The sequence below is a fragment of the Balaenoptera borealis genome, assembly GCF_965194805.1.
Source record: "Balaenoptera borealis genome assembly, chromosome: 13".
Lineage (NCBI taxonomy): Eukaryota > Metazoa > Chordata > Mammalia > Artiodactyla > Balaenopteridae > Balaenoptera > Balaenoptera borealis.
Window position 1 is genome coordinate 53,734,412 of NC_138870.1, and position 8,295 is coordinate 53,742,706.

General features: G+C 40.2%; 1 pseudogene across 1 annotated transcript; it reads left to right on the forward strand.

Moving 5' to 3' along the window:
- The first annotated feature begins 7,869 nt into the window (after positions 1–7,869).
- Positions 7,870–8,220, forward strand: LOC309609590 (small EDRK-rich factor 2 pseudogene; annotated as a pseudogene). Its single transcript has one exon. The product of its transcript is annotated as a small EDRK-rich factor 2 pseudogene (transcript).
- Positions 8,221–8,295: the final 75 nt, after the last annotated feature.

Consider the following 8,295-nt stretch of genomic DNA (forward strand, 5'->3'; position numbering starts at 1 on the left):
AGTCTCACTTGCAGGTAGTTGCAGTTTGACAATCAGTACAATTTTTTTTGAAGCTGGGTATCTTTAGCTGCTGTAGGTCCTACTTCCTTGGAAGTTAATTCCTTGAGGACACAGACATGAAACTTTTTTTTTCCTCAAAATCATCCATCCCTTTAAAAAGAAGCAAGACCACAGAGACTCAACTTTGATAAAATGAAACATTATTGCTCCTGGAGATTTGTGCTGGTTTTAAAACTAATGTTTAAAAAAATATGTAAAGAATCGCCTTCTCAAGCTTTCCAAGGACAACTGTACTTGCTAAGCCAGATGGTTACAAACACATGTCTCAGAAACTGGCCTTGTTATTGAAAAGCACAGTTGAAAAAAATTATGCAAATAAGTCATTGTGTCTGCATTAATGATTTACTGAGGAATTGTATGATTCCACATCAATTTAGCCATATACAATTGGGTCAGAAAGTTTAACCGGCATGCCCAGACTATGTCAACAGGAGTGTTAAATGAGGTCACATGGATTTATTAATACCCATTTTAAGAAAACTTCAACTCCCCATCCTGCATAACTGCAGGAATTCCAGGGTCTTGATAAATTCCTTTCCTTGCTGTTTCTGGGAATCAGGACCCCACCCCAGGTGTCTGTGGCCTTAGCCACAGGTCTGCTCCTCATCAATCCATGCTGTATCTGCACAGGTTATCCACTGCTCTGCTGCAAACCACCTCTTACAATTTCTGGAGTCAATCTCCCTCCAGCTACTGCTGCCCACTCCTGATCTGCTTCTCCCTAAGCAAATGCAGACTCTCTTCTTTTAATTCTCTGATGACACTGCTCAGCCCAGCTGCAACCTTTAGGATAGACATCTCTCAAAGTTCAGGAAAATGGAAGGAGGCATCACAACACCAAGAACACTTTAAAGCTGTACTGGTTGTGGCTACTCACAGCCCAGATACACCTCCACATCTCTTATAATAGTGATCTTCAGACTGGGACTCTACCACTTGGGGTATGTGAATATTTCCCAAGAGATATGAGGATAGGGGTCATTTCCAGGAAATCAATTTCAGATCCTCAACTTCTGTATAAACTCTTTTCCCCAAATAACCTATCATAAGGCACCTTCACAGAGATTAAGCTGCTTCTTTCTAGTTTCTCCTTTAATAACTGCTCTTTTCCTATGTAAAAGCAAACTCACTTCTCACCCATAAGTTTACGTGGCATATTAGAAGATTTTCCATGAGCTTTTCATGTTTCTGTAGCTCTTGAGAGAGAGGCACTAACTGCCCTTAATTCTGGACTATCTTTCAAGGATGTTTGTGTCCTGGTGAGTATCCTTGGAACACAGGATGCTCCCTTTATCTAAAAAGCAGACATGTTTACTGTTATGGGTTGAATTATGTCCCTCCCCACAAAAAGATTTTGAAGTCCTTATCCCCAGTACCTCGGGATGTGACTTTATTTGGAAACAGGGTCGTTGCAGATGTAATTAGTTAAGATGAAGTCATACTGGAGTAGGGCGGGCCCCTAGTCCTATATGACTCGTGTCCTTATAAGAAGACAGCTATGTGAAGACAGAGACACACAGAGAGAATGCCATGTGATGACGAAGGAAGAAACTGGAGTTGTGCAGCTATAAGCCAAGGAATACTAGAGATTGCTAGCAAACCACCAGAAGCTAGGAAGGCAAGGAAGGATTCCCCTACAGGTTTCAGAGGGAAGACAGCCCTGCCACCATCTTGATTTCAGACATGTAGCCTTCAGAACTGAGAGACAATAAATTTCTGTTGTTTTAAACCACCCGATTTGTGGTACTATGTAAAGGCAGCCCTAGGAAACTAATACATTTACTGTCCAGAATAACCATGTCTCACTTGGGCAAGCGGAAGTCATGCTTATTGACCATTAAAAAGACTTGGGTTTCCTAAGGTCAGAATTCTCTCCTGAAATGCAACCTATTGCATGAGCAGGCATCCACCTGGGCCCATCCATATTGGCCCTGCGGGAATTGGGGCTCAGAAAACCAGTGCAAAAATGGTGATATTCCGGCTACTGCTACTGCTGTAATTTCTCCTGTGTTCTGCCAGCATCCATGAAACTATGGCAGGGTAACTTGTAAAATATCAGACCCTTCACAGTTCTTAACATGAGGTATTACTGAAGGGTGTAAAGATCTCCGCCCATCAAAGGAACATTTAGACAATCTATTTCATTAACCAAGTCACCATAAACACGGTACCTACTCATTTCATTGAAAGAGATATTTCAAATAAAATGTTCAAATAAAATTTCTCATATGTAAGTCATTTGGTCATTAGACTCAGAGCCTTATGGTAACAGAAAGAACATTTATATATATAATATGCTGAGAAGTATTTAATAGGGTGATCAATAAGATTTTTAAGGAAAAAATCATATTAGAATAAGATTCTATGGGAGAAGCAGAATGGAGTTCAGGGAGCAATATAATATTTCCAACTGTTACAAAGCTTATTAAGATATTTTTAAACATGGAAAATGGTAGCTACCAAGTCTCTATTATACCAAGATTTCACTGGATACATTTAAAAGAACAATTAACATATTATTTTAAATGTCAGTATCTACAATGCATGATAAATTGCATCATTTGAGACATTTAAATGTAATGATGAGGATTTCGGATTTAAAAAAAAAAAATCCATCAAGGTATCATGGTTTTTCTAAAATTGGTAGGGAGGTATACGAGTAAAACAAGTTTGAAGACTACTCATTGCCTTCCTGCTTACAACCCCCTCAGCTCTTGGCCTGCCTGGGTGGTCGGAGCGGGCTCAGCTCACTACCAGCACTAACCGAGCAGGCCCCATGTATGCCATGGTTGACTGTTGTATCACCATCCTTGGCATAGCTGATGTTTAATAGTTGTTAAATGAATACATGTTGAATACTAGAAAGGAGTCATTCATATCCTCTATCTGCTTCTGCTTTGGGGATCGATTGCTCTATTGGCCTAGCCTGGAGTGACTGAAACCAGGATAGCTCTGGAGTCAAGGGGTGTCCTACAGCTGCCAGATCTTGACACATCAAAAATGAAATGAGTCTAGACCTAATCTAGAAGTTTGATCAGCTGAGTCCTTATAAATCTCAGATCAAATGAGGCATCAGATTTTCAAATTTAACTGAATTTTGGAATTACTCTACAGTTTTTAAGACCTGCAAAAGTCCCCTCGGGACAAAGTTAGCCAAAGTCCCAATGACTATATTCCTCTGCTAGATCAATGTCAAGTGCCATCCTACATGTTCCTGCTGTTGCCACTGCACAGCTAAGCAGTCCTCTTTCAGAATGTACCTCAACACAGTTGCCTCTCATGCCCCTCCCTGAGTTCTACCGCCACCCAGAATCCTGTCCCCAGGTGCTGACATTAGTTAGGGGCTACAGAAAGCAGAACCCACTTGCATCTCCCCAATTTCTAGCATTGATATTTTACACATACCATAGGGTTTTAAATTTAAAGTATCCCAGAAACAGATATTATCAAAAGCAGATTGAAAAAATATGCAGACAAGTCAAAATACTTGCATTTAATGAAGCCTCATGGATTTACAAGATATCAAGAGAAGTCTCCAAAGGCAGAAGTGCACGTCAAGCCTATTTCTTCTGACTCATTTCCTCTAGAGAAGCAGCTTAGAATTATTCAGGCAAAAGGCCATGAAATAATTGCATTGGTAGAAAAAGTAGAGGGGGAATTGCTAAACTCCACCTACAGGGCTTTCTTGGGAAGTCACATGGTATGTTGTTTCTTTCTCACTTAGATGGGGAAAAAAAGAATCTATTTTCTTAAACTTTTACTTAAAGGAAAAACAAAATCAGAAGTTAATGTAATGTTTTTATACAGACGAATTATTGAAAACAGACTAAGAATGATCTACTTAATAGTAAAAAATTATAGTGAAAATACACTCAGAAAGATTTTAGTTCTGAGTAGCTTTTCTTGTCGAATAATCTACTAGATACATACAGCACTGCTTGGCTGTAGTTGGCTAAATGTCTTGTGTGCTCATGAAGTGGTTGGGCTTTTTGTGGTCACCCCATTAGTGTCAATACTGAACTTTCCCCTCTATGGATTCCTTTGCAACTGCCTGAAAAAAAACTTACTAGTTGTAAAAACAATCAAAATAAATACTTTCAGATGCTGCTTTCCAAAATTGGGCCAAAGACCACTGGGGTATGTCCTGGCTCCCTAAGGCATGGGAAAAATTTCAGTGGCTAAAGTGGAACTGCTGGAAGGTACTGGAAATTAAAGAAGGGAGGGAGTGAGGGAGGAAAAAAGCAGAGGAAAAGAGTTAACAGTAATCGAGAGAGAAAATCAACCATGAGGAAGAAATAAGGGAAGGTCATAATATTTATATAAAAGTGTCTATGACAAGGGGAAAAAATGGCTGCTTTGTTTCAAATTCGGGGTTAAACCTAAGAGTTCGGAGAAGGCAGAAATCCTTATAAATTCTTATACATTTCTTTAAAAACTCCCCAGTCTCTGGAAGATACTATACAACTAACTCATTATTTTAAAAACTGGCAAAACAGTAAAGCATTTATCCAGCCATTCCTATATGAACTGTTCTTCAAGGTAACCAAACAGTTGGAGGTGAAGTTCCTCTTTGTAGAACGTTTCTGTCTAATAAATGAAAATGGAATGATATAATTAGAATATCACCGTTTTGTAACCTCTAGTGATAAAACCGATTTAGTAATGCCAGGTGTTAGCCGCCTAATAAAACACACAACACTTGCTACCAAAAAGGAAGGAAGGAAGGAAGGAAGGAAGGAAGGGAGGGAAGGAGGGAGGGAGGGAGGGAGGGAGGGAAGAAAATAAAATATTGAATCTGACCAAACATCTTGATCTAACTCCCAATATAAAGGGGAAAAAAGAGAATAGAAAACATGTTAAATGATGGTTTGAGGATACCATCAGCAAAACCCTGACTGTGAAAACTTCATAGGAGAAATGAACTAAACATTTCAATCAAAAGGCAGAGATTGTCAGATTGGCGAGCACAGAGTTGGTTACTGCTCTTTTTAATCAGTCTTCTCTCTTTAGTTCTCACTACAGACACTTTAAAAACAAAGATACAAATAAATGAAAAGTGAGAGGATGGAAAAAGACATACCATGCAAACAGGAAACATAAGCAAGCTGGAATGGTCATAAAAATATGAGGGAAAAAGGACTTCAAAGCAAGGAGTAGTAATGGAAATAAAGTGGGAAACTTCATAATGATAAAATGGTTAATACATGAGAAAGACAGAAAAACCATAAATGTATATGGGCCTAATAAAAGGGCTTCAACATACAAAATGCAAAAAACCGACAGAAATAAAGAAATCCACAGTCACAATTGGAGATTTTAATACACCCCTCTCAGTAATTGATAGAGCAATCAGACAAAAAAAAAAAATCAGTAGGAAAACAGAAGAAGTGAAATGATGCTACCATCAATCATAAAAATTTGGGAACGAAGACCCACAAAGATTCTAAAATAAGTAGAGTGGGTGGGTTGGTTAGACATTTATCTGCCTCCTCTGCTAAACGAGTTCTTTAAGTACCGTTCAAACTTAACGACTAAGCACAGGTTTGTCACCAATCTGAAGAGAAAGACAAGAACAGGAGAGGTGCTGAGTTTAAAGAAAGAGTGGTCCATCTTTATTAAAACAGCATTCAAACTCAAGTAAGTTTGCAAAGCCTTTTTTTTTTTTTTTTTTTTACATGCGTGATGTCACTCCATTCTTACACATCCTTTGAAAAAGACAGCCCACGTTTCCTTATCCCCATTTTACAGATAAGGAAGTCAAGCTCAGAGGCTCACTTGCCAAAGAAAATTGCAAGTTTGCTGTTAGATCAAAGGGTGAACTTATTTTGACGATCACCTGACTGATTACTGGGAGTGAGGTTGAAAATACCAAATATTTTCTTTCTTGAAAGTAAATTTTCTTCAGTATGTCCAAACATACAAAGCGATTATATAAAGGGTATTGGCTCCTCAGTTAAGAATTCAGCTTTATTGTCACACACTCCCTAAAATGACATAGTCAGACACCAGGTTGGACCCAAAGGACAAAGTCGTAAAATTTACCCGGTGTCCAAACAGCATCCTGAAATGAACACTCCTTGATGGCCTTGTTGGCAAACAAGTGTTCACTACACTCCTGGTTACCCATAAACATCGATCAAGTTGTGGTTTAGAAACATATTTCAAAGCAAGCAGTCTGCAGAAAATATGAGGATGTACTCTTCCAATTAGCAAAGCACAGACTTTATAGATCATTTCATTACTGATTTTAAAGGACAAATCTCAGAGTAAAATGACTTTGTTTCTTGGCCTGAACCAAAATATGTTTAAAAATAAATATACAATTCAAATATGTTCTAGGCGAGGACTAATTAGTTAAGTATCGTCTATATGTTTTATTTACACTCGCCTCCACGTTCCACTGAAGCATATTTCTTTTAGGTACACGGGAGACCATATCATTAAGGCTAATGGTGGTTTTACCTAGGGAAAAAAAATACATGAACACCAAGGAATATTTTTCAGCTTCTCAGCAAAACACGAAAGGGAGGAAAAATGACTTGACTTTTTAGTTCCAATTGTTTTCAATTTTTTATGTAAGTTCAATGCTGTAAAATCGGTCCAGATTTTCACAGAACCTGAGTGAATAAAATGCAGAGGTAAATCACTACTTTCTATTTAAAAGCAAACTGGCTTTTTACAAATCATATGACTTTAAAAAAAAAAAAAAAAGGAAAAAGAAAGAAAAGAAAAACACATGTTCTCCCCAGAAAACAGGCCAGTGGGTTCTTGCACCAGGGAGTCCAGGCCGAGTGGGCAGGCCTCCTACATGGGCTCAAAGGGGCTCTCCGGTCTCTGCCAATGTTGCCAGCTTACCTGCTGTGGCCGCCCAGTAAAAACAGTGGCTCCGTCCAATCATGAAAAACAGGACTACTCTGATCATGACGCTGCACACAAGCTTCGAAGGAACTATCAAATAGTTACAACTCAATTACTCTTTGTGGCTTATTTTTATTCTGAATCAATAACCTAGAAGTGAAGGTCTCCACAGCCCATTATGGTTTCACTGACCCGTCTCCTTCCCCATGAACACCTACTGAAGGAAAGTGTTAAGGAAGCATGTGTTAAGATGTAACACTGCTTCTAAAAATAATGTGGAGGAAGACAGCCATGAAACCCAAGTTCAGATGTGCTTAACTGCGGGGTTGACGGCTCAACTACGAAGAGGTCTTTTGAAAGCACAATTGAGTTTTACCAAGTAAAAGGTATCAAGACCTCCATTTTGATTTTATAAAAGTAGGCTAAGTTGAGTAAAAGTGTTTGAAAAACCAAGATTGCCTGTTTTTTCAGCCTAAAAATAACCAGGGAATAGAGCCAAACATGAACATACATTTCAGCAGAAAGGTGAAAGACAGAGAGCCAAGCAGATTATACTCTGAAGAAGGAAGAAACCCCACTTAATGGATTACGCTAACTTTAAAACAGAGTGAAAAATTGAAACTTTGTAAGGGTAAAAGCAAACGCAGCTAGGTGTGTAGATCACCTCAACAGAAACCATGGCTATTAAAGTTGCCATGAGTATCTTTGGAATTGTTAAAAACCAAATGCTAGGAGCCGCTGCCGTTGCCATGACCCGTGAGCACTGAGACCCCCCTCCTCTTGCCCTTTTCTCCTTTTCCATCCTAAACACGACTGCCGAACCTCGGCATTGACCTCGTTTTGGCTACCCCAACGAGACCTTTCTCTAGGAGCGCTGTTTAGCGACCCTCACACTTGGAGCCCGGAAATCGACCCTTTGCCCACCGAGACACTTCTTGAGAACCTCCCCACCTCGTCAAGCAAAGGCCCTCCCCGACGCTCTGCGGCGGTAACCAGCGCGAGCTCGCCCGCCAGAAGAATATGAAAAAGCAGAGCGACTCGGTTAAGGGAAAGCGCCGAGATGACGGGCTTTCTGCTGCCGCCCGCAAGCAGAGGGACTCGGAGATCATGCAGCAGAAGCAGAAAAAGGCAAACGAGAAGAAGGAGGAACCCAAGTAGCTTTGTAGCTTCGTGTCCAACCCTCTTGCCCTTCGCCTGTGTGCCTGGAGCCAGCCCCACCACGCTCGCGTTTTCTCCTGTAGTGCTCACAGGTCCCAGCACCGATGGCATTCCCTTTGCCCTGAGTCTGCAGCGAGTCCCTTTTGTGCTTCCTTCCCCTCAGGTAGCCTCTCTGCCCCTGGGCCACTCCTGGGGGTGAGAGGGTTACCCCTTCCCAGT